Source organism: Bombina bombina, chromosome 1 (assembly GCF_027579735.1).
Source record: "Bombina bombina isolate aBomBom1 chromosome 1, aBomBom1.pri, whole genome shotgun sequence".
Taxonomy (NCBI): Eukaryota; Metazoa; Chordata; class Amphibia; order Anura; family Bombinatoridae; genus Bombina; species Bombina bombina.
This window is the reverse complement of record NC_069499.1, coordinates 824,493,142-824,509,172: the sequence shown is the minus strand read 5'-3', so window position 1 is coordinate 824,509,172 and position 16,031 is coordinate 824,493,142. Positions and strand designations below refer to the sequence as shown.

Below are 16,031 nucleotides of genomic sequence, written 5' to 3'. Positions count from 1 at the left end.
TGATTACCCAAGATGTGGATCTTTCCACGCAAGAGTCACTAGAGAGGGAGGGATAAAATAAAGACAGCCAATTCCTGCTGAAAATAATCCACACCCAAAATAAAGTTTAATGAAAAACATAAGCAGAAGATTGAAACTGAAACCGCTGCCTGAAGTACTTTTCGACCAAAAACTGCTTCAGAAGAAGAAAATACATCAAAATGGTAGAATTTAGTAAAAGTATGCAAAGAGGACCAAGTTGCTGCTTTGCAAATCTGATCAATCGAAGCTTCATTCCTAAACGCCCAGGAAGTAGAAACTGACCTAGTAGAATGAGCTGTATTCCTTTGAGGCGGAGATTTACCCGACTCAACATAGGCAAGATGAATTAAAGATTTCAACCAAGATGCCAAAGAAATGGCAGAAGCTTTCTGGCCTTTTCTAGAACCAGAAAAGATAACAAATAAACTAGAAGTCTTTCGGAAAGACTTAGTAGCTTCAACATAATATTTCAAAGCTCTAACAACATCCAAAGAATGCAATGATTTCTCCTTAGAATTCTTAGGATTAGGACATAATGAAGGAACCACAATTTCCCTACTAATGTTGTTAGAATTCACAACTTTAGGTAAAAATTCAAAAGAAGTTCGCAACACTGCCTTATCCTGATGAAAAATCAGAAAAGGAGACTCACAAGAAAGAGCAGATAATTCAGAAACTCTTCTGGCAGAAGAGATTGCCAAAAGGAACAAAACTTTCCAAGAAAGTAATTTAATGTCCAATGAATGCATAGGTTCAAACGGAGGAGCTTGAAGAGCCCCCAGAACCAAATTCAAACTCCAAGGAGGAGAAATTGACTTAATGACAGGTTTTATACGAACCAAAGCTTGTACGAAACAAAGAATATCAGGAAGATTAGCAATCTTTCTGTGAAAAAGAACAGAAAGAGCAGAGATTTGTCCTTTCAAAGAACTTGCGGATAAACCTTTATCTAAACCATATCCTGAAGAAACTGTAAAATTCTCGGAATTCTAAAAGAATGCCAAGAAAAATGATGAGAAAGGCACCAAGAAATATAAGTCTTCCAGACTCTATAATATATCTCTCTGGATACAGATTTACGAGCCTGTAACATAGTATTAATCACAGAGTCAGAGAAACCTCTTTGACCAAGAATCAAGCGTTCAATCTCCATACCTTTAAATTTAAGGATTTGAGATCCTGATGGAAAAAAGGACCTTGCGACAGAAGGTCTGGTCGTAGCGGAAGAGTCCACGGATGGCAAGAGGCCATCCGGACAAGATCTGCATACCAAAACCTGTGAGGCCATGCCGGAGCTACCAGCAGAACAAACGAGCATTCCTTCAGAATCTTGGAGATTACTCTTGGAAGAAGAACTAGAGGCGGAAAGATATAAGCAGGATGATACTTCCAAGGAAGTGATAATGCATCCACTGCTTCCGCCTGAGGATCCCGGGATCTGGACAGATACCTGGGAAGTTTCTTGTTTAGATGAGACGCCATCAGATCTATTTCTGGAAGCTCCCACATTTGAACAATCTGAAGAAATACCTCTGGGTGAAGAGACCCGGATGCAACGTTTGGCGACTGAGATAATCCGCTTCCCAATTGTCTATACCTGGGATATGAACCGCAGAGATTAGACAGGAGCTGGATTCCGCCCAAACCAGAATTCGAGATACTTCTTTCATAGCCAGAGGACTGTGAGTCCCTCCTTGATGATTGATGTATGCCACAGTAGTGACATTGTCTGTCTGAAAACAAATGAACGATTCTCTCTTCAGAAGAGGCCAAGACTGAAGAGCTCTGAAAATTGCACGGAGTTCCAAAATATTGATCGGTAATCTCACCTCCTGAGATTCCCAAACTCCTTGTGCCGTCAGAGATCCCCACACAGCTCCCCAACCTGTGAGACTTGCATCTGTTGAAATTACAGTCCAGGTCGGAAGCACAAAAGAAGCCCCCTGAATTAAACGATGGTGATCTGTTCACCACGTTAGAGAGTGTCGTACAATCGGTTTTAAAGATATTAATTAAGATATCTTTGTGTAATCCTTGCACCATTGATTCAGCATACAGAGCTGAAGAGGTCGCATGTGAAAACGAGCAAAGGGGATCGCGTCCGATGCAGCAGTCATAAGACCTAGAATTTCCATGCATAAGGCTACCGAAGGGAATGATTGTGACTGAAGGTTTCGACAAGCTGAAATCAATTTTAGACGTCTCTTGTCTGTTAAAGACAGAGTCATGGACACTGAATCTATCTGGAAACCCAGAAAGGTTACCCTTGTCTGAGGAATCAATGAACTTTTTGGTGAATTGATCCTCCAACCATGATCTTGAAGAAACAACACAAGTCGATTCGTATGAGATTCTGCTAAATGTAAAGACTGAGCAAGTACCAAGATATCGTCCAAATAAGGAAATACCACAATACCCTGTTCTCTGATTACAGACAGAAGGGCACCGAGAACCTTTGTAAAAATTCTTGGAGCTGTAGCTAGGCCAAACGGCAGAGCCACAAACTGGTAATGCTTGTCCAGAAAAGAGAATCTCAGGAACTGATAATGATCTGGATGAATCGGAATATGCAGATATGCATCCTGTAAATCTATTGTGGACATAAAATGCCCTTGCTGAACAAAAGGCAAGATAGTCCTTACAGTTACCATTTTGAACGTTGGTATCCTTACATAACGATTCAATACTTTTAGATCCAGAACTGGTCTGAAGGAATTCTCCTTCTTTGGTACAATGAAGAGATTTGAATAAAACCCCATCCCCTGTTCCAGAACTGGAACTGGCATAATTACTCCAGCCAACTCTAGATCTGAAACACAATTCAGAAATGCTTGAACTTTCACTGGATTTACTGGGACACGGGAAAGAAAAAATCTCTTTGCAGGAGGTCTCATCTTGAAACCAATTCTGTACCCTTCGGAAACAATGTTCTGAATCCAAAGATTGTGAACAGAATTGATCCAAATTTCTTTGAAAAAACGTAACCTGCCCCCTACCAGCTGAGCTGGAATGAGGGCCGCACCTTCATGTGGACTTAGAAGCAGGCTTTGCCTTTCTAGAAGGCTTGGATTTATTCCAGACTGGAGATGGTTTCCAAACTGAAACTGCTCCTGAGGATGAAGGATCAGGCTTTTGTTCTTTGTTGAAACGAAAGGAACGAAAACAATTATTAGCCCTGTTTTTACCCTTAGATTTTTTATCCTGTGGTAAAAAAGTTCCTTTCCCACCAGTAACAGTTGAGATAATGGAATCCAACTGAGAACCAAATAATTTGTTACCCTGGAAAGAAATGGAAAGTAGAGTTGATTTAGAAGCCATATCAGCATTCCAAGTTTTAAGCCATAAAGCTCTTCTAGCTAAAATAGCTAGAGACATAAACCTGACATCAACTCTGATAATATCAAAAATGGCATCACAGATAAAATTATTAGCATGCTGAAGAAGAATAATAATATTATGAGAATCATGATCTGTTACTTGTTGTGCTAAAGTCTCCAACCAAAAAGTTGAAGCTGCAGAAACATCAGCCAAAGATATAGCAGGTCTAAGAAGATTACCTGAACACAGATAAGCTTTTCTTAGAAAGGATTCAATTTTCCTATCTAAAGGATCTTTAAACGAAGTACCATCTGACGTAGGAATAGTAGTACGTTTAGCAAGGGTAGAAATAGCCCCATCGACTTTAGGGATTTTGTCCCAAAATTCTAATCTGTCAGACGGCACAGGATATAATTGCTTAAAACATTTAGAAGGAGTACATGAATTACCCAATTTATCCCATTCTCTGGAAATTACTTCAGAAATAGCATTAGGAACAGGAAAAACTTCTGGAATAACCACAGGAGATTTAAATACCTTATCTAAACGTTTAGAATTAGTATCAAGAGGACCAGAATCCTCTATTTCTAAAGCAATTAGTACTTCTTTAAGTAAAGAACGAATAAATTCCATTTTAAATAAATATGAAGATTTATCAGCATCAATCTCTGAGACAGAATCCTCTGAACCAGAAGAGTCATCAGAATCAGAATGATGATGTTCATTTAAAAATTCATCTGTAGAGAGAGAAGTTTTAAAAGATTTTTTATGTTTACTAGAAGGAGAAATAACAGACATAGCCTTCTTGATGGATTCAGAAACAAAATCTCTTATGTTATCAGGAACATTCTGCACCTTAGATGTTGAGGGAACTGCAACAGGCAATGGTACATTACTAAAGGAAATATTATCTGCTTTAACAAGTTTGTCATGACAATTAATACAAACAACAGCCGGAGGAATAGCTACCAAAAGTTTACAGCAGATACACTTAGCTTTGGTAGTTCCAGCACTAGACAGCGATTTTCCTGAAGTATCTTCTGACTCAGATGCAACGTGAGACATCTTGCAATATGTAAGAGAAAAAACAACATATAAAGCAAAATTGATCAAATTCAGGAATGGGAAAAAATGCCAATAAACAAGCTTCTAGTAACCAGAAGCAAAGAAAAAATGAGACTGAAATAATGTGGAGACAAAAGCGACGCCCATATTTTTTGGCGCCAAATAATACGCCCACATTGTTTGGCGCCTAAATGCTTTTTGGCGCCAAAAATGACGCCACATCCGGAACGCCGACATTTTTGGCGCAAAAGGACGTCAAAAAATGACGCAACTTCCTGCGACACGTATGACGCCGGAAACAGAAAAGATTTTTTGCGCCAAAAAAGTCCGCGCCAAGAATGACGCAATAAAATTAAGCATTTTCAGCCCCCGCGAGCCTAACAGCCCACAGGGAAAAAAAGTCAAATTTTTAAGGTAAGAAAAAATGATTGATTCAAATGCATTATCCCAAATATGAAACTGACTGTCTGAAAATAAGGAATGTTGAACATTCTGAGTCAAGGCAAATAAATGTTTGAATACATATATTTAGAACTTTATAAATAAAGTGCCCAACCATAGCTTAGAGTGTCACAGAAAATAAGATTTACTTACCCCAGGACACTCATCTACATGTTTGTAGAAAGCCAAACCAGTACTGAAACGAAAATCAGCAGAGGTAATGGTATATAAATAAGAGTATATCGTCGATCTGAAAAGGGAGGTAAGAGATGAATCTCTACGACCGATAACAGAGAACCTATGAAATAGACCCCGTAGAAGGAGATCACTGCATTCAAATAGGCAATACTCTCCTCACATCCCTCTGACATTCACTGCACGCTGAGAGGAAAACCGGGCTCCAACTTGCTGCGGAGCGCATATCAACGTAGAATCTAGCACAAACTTACTTCACCACCTCCATAGGAGGCAAAGTTTGTAAAACTGAATTGTGGGTGTGGTGAGGGGTGTATTTATAGGCATTTTGAGGTTTGGGAAACTTTGCCCCTCCTGGTAGGAATGTATATCCCATACGTCACTAGCTCATGGACTCTTGCTAATTACATGAAAGAAAAAATAATTTAGTTTAATGAATTAAAGTGCCCCTGTTTTTAAGAGTATTTTTAGATACTGGGCTTTAATTCCTTAAAGTTTACAATCACTTTAAATGGACAGTCTACAATAGAATTGTTATTGTTTTAAAAGATAGATAATCCCTTTATTACCCATTCCCCAGTTTTGCATAACCAACACAGTTATATTTATATACTTTTTACCTATGTGATTACCTTGTATCTAAGAACCTTCTTCCAGCCCCCTGATCACATGACTGACTGTTTATTATCAATTGTCTTAAATTTAGCATTGTATTGTGCTAAATCTTAAATAACTCCCTGTGTCTGTACACAGTGTTATCTATATGGCCCACGTGTACTTTCTGTCTCTTTGTGTTGAAAAGGAATTTAAAAAGCATGTGATTAGAGGCAGTCCTCAAAGACTTAGAAATTAGCTTATGAGTCTGCCTAGGTTTAGTTTCAACTAAGAATACCAAGAGAAAAAAATAAATTTGATGATAAAAGTAAATTGGAAAGTTGATTAACCCCCTTACGACCGACGCCGTACGGTGTACGTCCTCAAAAAATACAGTTAACAACCAAGGACGTACGGCGTACGTCCTCGGCTAAACTGAGCACTGGAAGTGATCAAGATCACTTCCAGCCGCTCTAACAGTATTGCAGCGATGCCTCGATGTCAAGGCATCCTGCAATACTGTTCCCGAGTGCCGGGACCGGATTGATTACTCCCCCACGAGTGATCACTTCCGATTTTGTTCCACGTGGAGCCTGGCAGTGTAGCAGAGCATCGGAAGCGATCGGCAGGCTTCTGATGCTCTGCTTGTGTGCTAAGTGCCTCAGTGGGTCGAGGCACTTAGTAATAAAATAAAAAAAATAAAAAATGTGTTTTATATAAAATAAAAAGCCCCATATAGCCCCCCTCAACCCCATGAGGCTTCCAAGCAGTGACGTGCAGTAATAGGAGGCAGGGGAGGCAGTGCTTCCCCTGTCCAATCAGAGAAAAAAAGATTTTAAATAAGTTTATTCAAAAATAAAAAATAAAATATTTTGTCCTGTTTTTATTTTTTGGCCATGCCCCTGGGTACCAGACCCCCCTCTCCCCCGCAAGTGATTACCATCATTTTAATATATGCCAATGAAATTCAGCATCCATGTTGCGCAATAAGGAGGCAGTGAGCCGTTCCGCTGCCCTCCATTGTTTGCGCAACATGGATGCTGAATATTGTTCTTAGCTTACTATGAGCTAGCACCACCTAGTGGTGTCTCACCGGGCCCCATACACGCTCCAATAGAGGCGGTTCTCTAAACCGCCTCTATGATGGAGCTAGATACACAGCCAATTAGCATCAGCGCTGAAGGGGAGGCGTGTCTGCTGGGCTTGGCTGAGTCAGTGACGTCAGATTTAATCATCGCGCGGCATCAGGCGAGAAGAGGAAGACATAGTACAAGCAGGAGGGAGCTGCTGCCAGTGCCACTAGTGCGTGCCTTGTAGTCTACTGTCTGTGAGATGAGTTAGGAGCCAGGAGCAGCGGAGCCACATGTGTCACTGTCAGGACACTCAGTGAGTTTGGAGGAGTGTCCTCCAGTAAGTCTGTATGTACAACTGTCCGTGACAGTCTGACTCCGGACTGGAGTCCGTGGTGAGGAGGTGTAGTAGAGGGTCAGGAAGATACACGTAGACGTAGTGACTGTGACAGCCACTAAGCCAGTGATGACTGACTCAAACAAATCAGTTTGTTTGTGTTATGTACTTTGTTTGAAATAATGCCATAATGTGGAACAGGTTACCGTTACTTAGGTACTGCTGGACTGCCGGTGGAAAGTGCAGGGCACTGGCCAGGGGGGCTTCCAGATTAGCGTTTCATGGTGGCAGTAATTTTTTATGCAAACTAAACCTATTAATCCACTCATAAGTTAACCAACAACATTAATGTGCTTTATGATCTGCTAAGGTTTGTCAAAAACTATAGCAGATCATACCCATGACTGTTTTTGGTTAACTTATATGAGTGGATTAATATGTTCCTCAATTATTTTGCTTGTTATGCCAGATTTAATATATATGTTAACTTTTCAGGCAACTTACTGCTGGTAGTCGTAGGGTTAACCTGTTGGGGGGGGAGGGGAGGACTCAGCCATGCCTGATGTGTGCGTCTCAGTTTTAGCAGGTTAGCACTTAGCAGCAGCTTATACAGCAAGCAGTTTTGTATGTATCACAGACTGCAGTCTGTCTCGTATTACACTCTGGACTGGGAGTAGGGACATGTCATGTGACCCCCAAAGCCTCCGGACAGCAGGAGATGAGGAGACAGATTTATAACATGAACAACCAAGTGAGAAAGAAGTTATTGTGGTTGGCTGCAGTGTAAATCAGATTCCCTACCAGCATTGATATAGGTGAAGTCTGCGTGAGGGAGGGGTCACAGAGACACAGACTGAGCTGACAGAATATTTTATATGTTTTAGTAATATATTCACAGATAGTGCCTATGTGTGTGATCATATCTGTTTTTGTGAAGAAGTTCTTATATGCATTTATTATTATGTTTTTCTGTGCTCTTTTTCCCCTTAATGACCACAATGTACCCTGTATGTCACTGGTCGTTAAGGGTTTTTTCAGGACATAATAGCACAAGTCTAGCAAGAACACGCTATTAATTCCCTCCCTCCAGCAGGCTTTGTGGAATAGAGCAGTCTCAACGCTGGTGGCAAGACCACGCTATAAAACAATCAAGTCCCAAAAAAAGGCCAGCGACATACAGGGTACGTCGCTGGTCCTTAAAGGGTTTTTTGTAATGCAAACTGTGAAATATATTTTTATTTTGCAAAGCAAGTATGTGTGTGGTGTCTGCCTAATGGAGCATTATACATATACTTCTATGAAGCTTTTCTTAATTTGATCCATGGATTTATGCACATATCATTATTTTTTTTTTATAAATGTGCCTTTTTTATTTGCAAAGCTCTACAATATGTTTTTAATTTGCACATAATGTCATTTAGACATTATTTATGTGATTGTGTCCACCATTAAAATATATTTAACATTTATAAATAACCATAAAAGTCTTAGCTTTCGAAATATGTTTATATTTTTAAAACTTGAGGACGGGTACTAAAAACATTCTAGTTTATTTTTCAATAAAAAAAAGGACGTCTATAAAAAAAACTTGTAGTAAAAACTTGATGTAATAATAATATGTGCTGCTTTTACTGATTGGATAAAGAAGGGATAAAGGGAACAGACCAGAGGGAAGCACACCAGTCATAGAAAAATAAAGTTGGGCATCAACTAAAACTATAACAGCACTTCCTGTTGGTGGCTAATCCCTGAAAATGAAAATACTCTGCAGTGTGATATGGAGATACTGACTGTCACTTTTTATATAGCAAGACTATAGCTGAAAAAACACTTTCTACAGTTTGACACCGGTATTGTTATTTTCAATGGTGTGAACGCCCAGCCCCTATTTGTAAAACATTAAAAAGGTGCCAGGAATATTTAGTCAATTCGTATCCAGCTTGAATTTCAATTTTGTTAGTATTTTTATACTCCTAGGCAAACATGCTAGTCTAATAATTTTCAGCTGGTCTGATAACATATTCTTGAGTATAGAGGAGAAATCATGACTGAGGTTCTATATAGTTATGCAGATTAGTGCTTTGGTTTTCACAACAAACGGGTTTATTGCAGGATCTAAGGTAAATAAATCAGTCTTGTATAAAGGAAGTGGTTATTTAAGGGACAACACCCCTCTTTTTAAAACTTGTGCTTTGTCCCACACCCCCATAGATGCCAAATAGCACAAACATGTAACCTTGATTTTCAAGATGCTAAGCCAGCTATTTATCACATTACACAATTAGTTTTTTGGCTTCTTTAGGGGTCATAGGACAAAGTATTTAAAGTCCCTTTTAGTTTTCTGACCATATGATGTATTCCACGGCTGCCAGATGTTGCTTGAAAGTTTGATGTGTAAAGTGCTCAGTATGTTCCATAAATAAACTCCTGTTAAAGGGACAGTATACACCATTTTTTATTTAACTGCATGTAATAGACACTACTATATAGAATAATATGCACAGATACTGATCTAAAAATCCAGAACAAAAATGTTTAAAAACCTAGGCCTAGTTTCCATTGAGATGGTGAAGTTTGGAAACTGGTGGTAACATAAAAATTACACCTAGACTTTATTGGAGATAAAAAATGTTATCACCAGTTTCCAAACATTACCACCTCAATGGAAACTAGGCCATACTTAGAAGCTCAAAGATTAGCACTGTAACACCCACTGCAAATTTGTTCTATAGCAAAAAAGCAGACACGTCCCCATCCCTCTTCCTCTGCATATGAAAAGACTCTTTACACAAACAGGAGCAAACTGGTGTAGGAATACATCCATATTCTCCTAAAACTTTGGGGCTTGGTTAGGAGTCTGAAAAAAGCAATGTTATTTAAAAATAAGCAAAACTATACATTTAAAAAAAAACCTGTATGGGCTATATAAATAGATCATCTACAAAACATTTATGCAAAGAAAAATCTAATGTATAATGTCCCTTTAATGCTTACAAAGTGCAGCCATGTGTATTGTAATAATGTGTAAATATGAAAATAATTAAATATTTGAAAAAAATAAAAATAGAGGGGCTCAAGTTGCGTCAGAGGGAAGGAAGTGGATCTAGTCAGTACTTATTTATTTTTGTTTCCAGCTTCAGCACAACCTTTGACCTGCCTGATATCAGACACTGTAGCAGAGGCAGCTGAAGTTGAACTGTTGAAGACTCGAAGAGGCAAGTGCATACAGTTTCAAGTTTCACATTAAAAAATGAAAAAAATATTCAGAAACACTTTAACAAAACAATCTGCTGGTATTGGAGCTGTATTTGAGATATGCATTAATTTACTACATGCTTTTATCTGCTAGTTTTGGTGCTGTATTTGAGATACATGCATTACTTTACTACATGGTTTTATCTGTTGGTATTGGAGCTGTATTTGAGATATATGCATTAAATTAGTACATGCTTTTATCTGCTGGTATTGGGGTATGCACCTTTTAAACTCTATATGTTAGGCCTTGTTAGGCTGATAGGTATGCAAGGGCAGTTTGTGTGTGCTCCATTGAGCAGGGCTGCATGCAATGTCTTTTCCAACTTCTCACACTCATAATAGGAAAATAGGAGTGGATTTGTGGCACCTCTTAGTATGGTAAATAATTTTTCTTTTTACAACATAGTAATGAGGAGAGAAGAGATTGTGTATCATTCTAATTGCTAATTAACTGGCTCTGTGCCACAGAATTGTGTTTCTCAACCATGTCATCAAGTACCCACAACAGGCCAGGTTTTCATTATAGCTGAACTGGTGCACAGGTGAAGTAATCAGCTGATCATTAACACCATGGTTACTAACCATGGGCTCTCACTCATTAACTGATTTAATCTGTTAACTGGTTCAGCTATAATGAAAACCTGCACTGTTGGGGGTACTTGAGGACCGCGGTTGAGAAACAATGCTTTACTTTAATTAAAACTACCTCTATTGGGTTCGTATATGTGTTTCTCCGGCATATCGTAGTCAGTGCCTCACCAGCTTCTGACTTCACCGCACGTCACTGCTTCCAAGATGTCGATGCCCAGTGCATCATGGGGCCTCTGGGGGTGTACCTAGCTTGCCTCATCATAGGGGCAAGCTAGGGTCACCCAATCTGAGCCTCCCACACAAAAAAATGTTTTATAATAAAATATCCCATTTGTCTGTTCATTTGTAAATATTGACTCTGATCAATGTGGATCTCACTCCCTCTCCTCGCTTGCGATATTGTTGGAGAGAGAGAGACCTGTGTTTAGGAGAGAGAAATTAATTTATTTTATTTGTTAAAATTTTTTAGAGCCATTAACCCCTAGCTTGCCAGTGATCACTATAAATCACATTGCTGTCTGTGCATTTTTTAGGGGTTAATTTTTGTTGTTGTAATTTTTTTTAGAGACCCAAAGGCTCTTTTCAGAGCCATTTGGCTAATTTAATTTTCAGAGTCATTAACACCTAGCTTGCCAGTGTTCGCTATAAATCACTGGCAGTAGCATACCTGTACTGTTTTGCTGTCTGTGCATTTTTTTAGGGGTTAATTTTTTAAAAACCCAAAGGCTCTTTTCAGAGCCATTTAGTTATTTATTTATTTATTTTTTCTGTGACAGATACAATAATGTCACAGAAAACTTATAGTGCTGAGGAGGCGTATGCCATCCTTGCGTCACAGTCAGATGCCTCTATATCTGTTTCAGACCACAATTTTGACCCTGCCATATGCTCAGATACATCATTAGATGCAGTCTCAACTGATAGTGATGTATCTGTGACTGCTAGCCCCCCTGCCAGAAGGAGGCATGTTGCTGCCATTGCCACTGAAGAGTGGGTAACGCCTCATCTCCAGAGGCCAGATATCCCACTCTTCACAGCAAATCCTGACATAAATATAGATGTGGCAGGTTTTAGCCCCCAACAGTTTCTGGAAGTGTTTCTGGGTGATGATGTATTGGGGAACATTGTCGCCCAAACTAATTTATATGCCCATCAAAGCCTGGAACATATTTGGCAAAGCAGCAATGGGCCCCCATCAATGTGCCAGAATTTAAAAAATTCTGGGCATTGACTATGCTGATGGGCATCATAAAGAAACCCTCCATTTGCTCCTACTGGAGCAGTAGCCCCATCTGCTCTACCTCCATCTTCTCCCAGAGTATGTCGAGGAAGAGGTATGAAATGATTCTGCATTTCATGCACTTCAGCAACAACAGCCTGTGCCCCCCTAGGGAGCATCCCCAATTTGACAGGCTGTATAAAATCCGCCCCCTGATTACCCACTTTTCTGCCAGGTTTGCAGAGGCTTATACACCTGCAAGGTATATATCCGTTGATGAATCCCTGATGAAGTATAAGGGAAGGCTGGGATTCAAGCAGTATATTCCTTCCAAGCGCTCCACGTATGGGGTAAAGGTGTATAAGCTCTGTGAGAGCAAGACTGGGTATACTCAGGCCTTTTGGGCGTATGAGGGAAAGGATAGACACCTTGACCCTCCAGGTTGCCCAGAACATATGGGAACCACTGGCAAGACTGTCTGGGACCTGATAATACCCCTAATTAACAAAGGGTATCACTTGTACTTAGACAATTTTTATACAAGTGTCCTTTTGTTCAAGCTACTGTATTGCTTTGATACAGTAGCTTGCGGTACAATTAAAAAGAACCTCACAGGTTTCCCAAGACAACTTGCATGCACCCGGCTACGAAGGGGGGAGACCTCAGCTCTGCGCCAAGAGGAGCTGTTGGCACTTAAGTACTGAGACAAGAAAGATGTATACCTTCTTACCACCATCCACACAGAGAGGACGGTGGCAGTCTCTGTACGTGGCAGAGCTGAGATCATAAGGAAGCATATGGGTGGGGTTGATCTGGCAGATCAGCTGCTGCAGCCCTACCTAATTATGCGGAAGACAAGGGCCTGGTACAAAAAGGTTGCAATTTACCTAATGCAGATTGCAACCCACAACTCTTTTTGTTGTTCAAAAAAGCAAACCCCGGAATGAAACAGACTTTTTTACAGTTTAAGCTCCTGATCATATTGAGGATTTTGTACCAAGATGCACTTGCTCCCCGGGCAGTGATGGGAGAGAGCAGAGTTGGGGCTACCTATTTTATTTTTTAAATCCCCCCTACTGCAGGAAAGCAGAAACCACAAAAAAAAATGCAGAGTCTGTGCCAAGAGGGGGCTGAGAAGAGACTCCATATATCACTGTCCTGATTGACCTGGACAGCCTGGACTCTGCATTGGGGACTGCTTCAAGCGGTACCATACAATTGTCCATTTTAAAAAAATAAATACATTTGCTGTTATTATTTTTTTTTTTGGTTATATTTACTGTTAGATGTTTTTTTGTTGTTTTTTTACTTTTACTGTGCCAGATTTTTACATTTCACTACTCTAAACATTTTCTAAAATTGTTTAAAAGTTTTTTTTTTTTTTTACCAAAACCCCTGTCAAACCTATGCATGGGGGACATAGGTGTTCTCAGGGTGCCTTGCAGAAAACAACCTGTAGTATTTTTTTGCAACAACTTACAACAGTCTCTCCTAAATCATAGTCAAAAAGCAATGTGTCTGTAAAAATGAAAATTTTAAAATTATCACCATACACTTTCTCCAATTTTTGTTGGCTAAAACGGTTGCTTCAAAGGCATCAAAGAACACCATATACAATACATTGGGGTGTCAACATTTCAAAAATATACACTTTCGTGGCAATAAATAAAAGTGGGGTATGCGGTAGGCCTATCTTTAGTTTGGTGCCTATCAGAAGAAATACTCTCACTTTTAATAACTAAAATCACAAGTCATAAAATTGTAACATAACCTTCCCAAAATCCTGGCAAACCTATGCATGGGGGGCATAGGTGTTCTCAGGGTGTCTTGCAGAAAACAACCTGAAGAATTTTTTTGCAAAAACTTACAACCGTCTCTCCTAAATTATAGTCAAAAAGCAATGTGTGTGTAAAAATGAAAATTGTTTTGTACAATTAATGTGAAGTGATTTGCTGGGTATCCCAACTAGCCAACCTAATAGGGACTACCTTCTTCCTAGGTAGTTGTAAACTAAAAAGTATAAAACAAAAGTATTTAGGTGGCGCTAAAGTGAAGCTGTGGGTATAAGTCCTATTTAAAAATATTACTGGATTGTTCTTTTAGAACTGTTTAAATGAAAATTGTTTTGTACAATTAATGTGAAGTGATTTGCTGGGTATCCCAACTAGCCAACCTAATAGGGACTAACTTCTTCCTAGGTAGTTGTAAACTAAAAAGTATAAAACAAAAGTATTTAGGTGGCGCTAAAGTGAAGCTGTGGGTATAAGTCCTATTTAAAAATATTACTGGATTGTTCTTTTAGAACTGTTTAAAAACTTGATGGATAACAGTTATATCTTAAATATATCTGATTTATTAAACAAAATATCTCCAATGCATAAATAATACAAATTGCAATTAAAAAGTCAATCACTCGTTTTGGCCCAAAACTCTATCACTCTTCACTCATACAACCTATCACTCCAAATCAATTTACCAATCTTTAAAATACAATGATAAAAAGGACTCCTAATAACAGGGTAGTTTCTAATTAGTATTCCTTCAACAATTCAGAGTTTTTCAAGCTTCTGTATAATGGTCCACTGGTCAAATAGGAAAAATAGATATCAGCATATATACATCATTGGTAAGTGAAGTTTCATAAGGATCAGAAAGACAACTTGCTGACAAATGGTACAGATGATGTCCGCTGTTAACGATTATAGTATCCTTATACTGCTTTGTTATTTTTACCACCACTTTTATAAAAAGTCACTTCCAGATAAGAAGACTCTTGTTACTAGGTGAGTACTGACAGTCTCTTGTTAACGCCTCTTTTGCAGGGCTATTTAAGCGTGATAATATCTTCTATTAGCAACTGACGTTATCAGTGCAGGGAACCCTGTGTTCACAATCAAACACCTTCTCACCTGCTCCTCTGTATGTGTATCTCCCAGCTGCTCTCTCCCGGCTCGGGTGTACTGCTCTTATTGTACCTCGAATCGCCGGTGCTCTGTGGTAACAAATTTTCACTTGCGCAAGTCTTTTATATAGTTACTCTCTGTCTCCCAGACGTCAGGAAAGCCTTAATCTCTGCCCATAAGTACTGAGTATGCAGAGTAAAGCCGCTGTAGGTCTCACAATGTAACTTGTAGTATGCTGTTTACCTTCTACGTGTTTCACCCCTAAGGTGTGGGGCTTTATCAAGATGTTGCATACTGTGTGGTTTAATCCTTAAATTCCTCCGGGTTGATCCTGATTTGTTCTGCTTTATTAAACTTCCTGTTATATCAATTTGAGAGAATTTTCTTAAAAAATATATATTTAATTCCTAAGGGGTACCGAACCTTGGTTGCCCTAGCTGAAGCGCTGCACAATTACCGCTATACGATCAAAACTATACATATCTTTTGGTTGTTTCTGACAATCAAATCTCTAACATCTAGTTCTATTTGATAATAATTGTAGGGGGATTTTAAAAGTTTATATAACTGCCAGCATATAGCCTGAACAATCAAACCTTTATGTGTATCAATAAAAATTTGATTGCCTTTACACTATTTTCTGTCCTAGTATAAATCACTAATAAAACCTTTTTCAAAATACCTCTATGGGGGTTCAAACCTGTAACCTCCCAGACTCAGAGGCTCTAGTCTTTTCACTGAGCCATTTAGGCTGTATAAAGTCCTCCTATTTTTATATATATAAAGCTTAATAAACCTTGAAACATACTTTCCATAGTACTAAAAACCTTATACTTGAATGAATATAAACGGATTCTACTAATCAAATTTCTCACATCTTGTTCTGTTTATCTTAGTTAATAAAGGGATTTTATATTACTACTATCTGATAGCCTAAATATACAAAACTCTAGTTCTTCTAGCAGCAATTTATGGTTTTAGAATGATCTTTTAATAGAAAATATCAACCTCTATGGTTTACT

The 16,031-nt window shown here is 38.9% G+C and overlaps 1 protein-coding gene across 2 annotated transcripts in view; it reads right to left on the bottom strand.

Moving 5' to 3' along the window:
* Positions 1–16,031, bottom strand: part of LOC128646019 (cadherin-1-like) — a 306,436-nt gene that overhangs the window by 221,975 nt on the left and 68,430 nt on the right. The gene's annotated exons all lie outside the window — the stretch shown is intronic.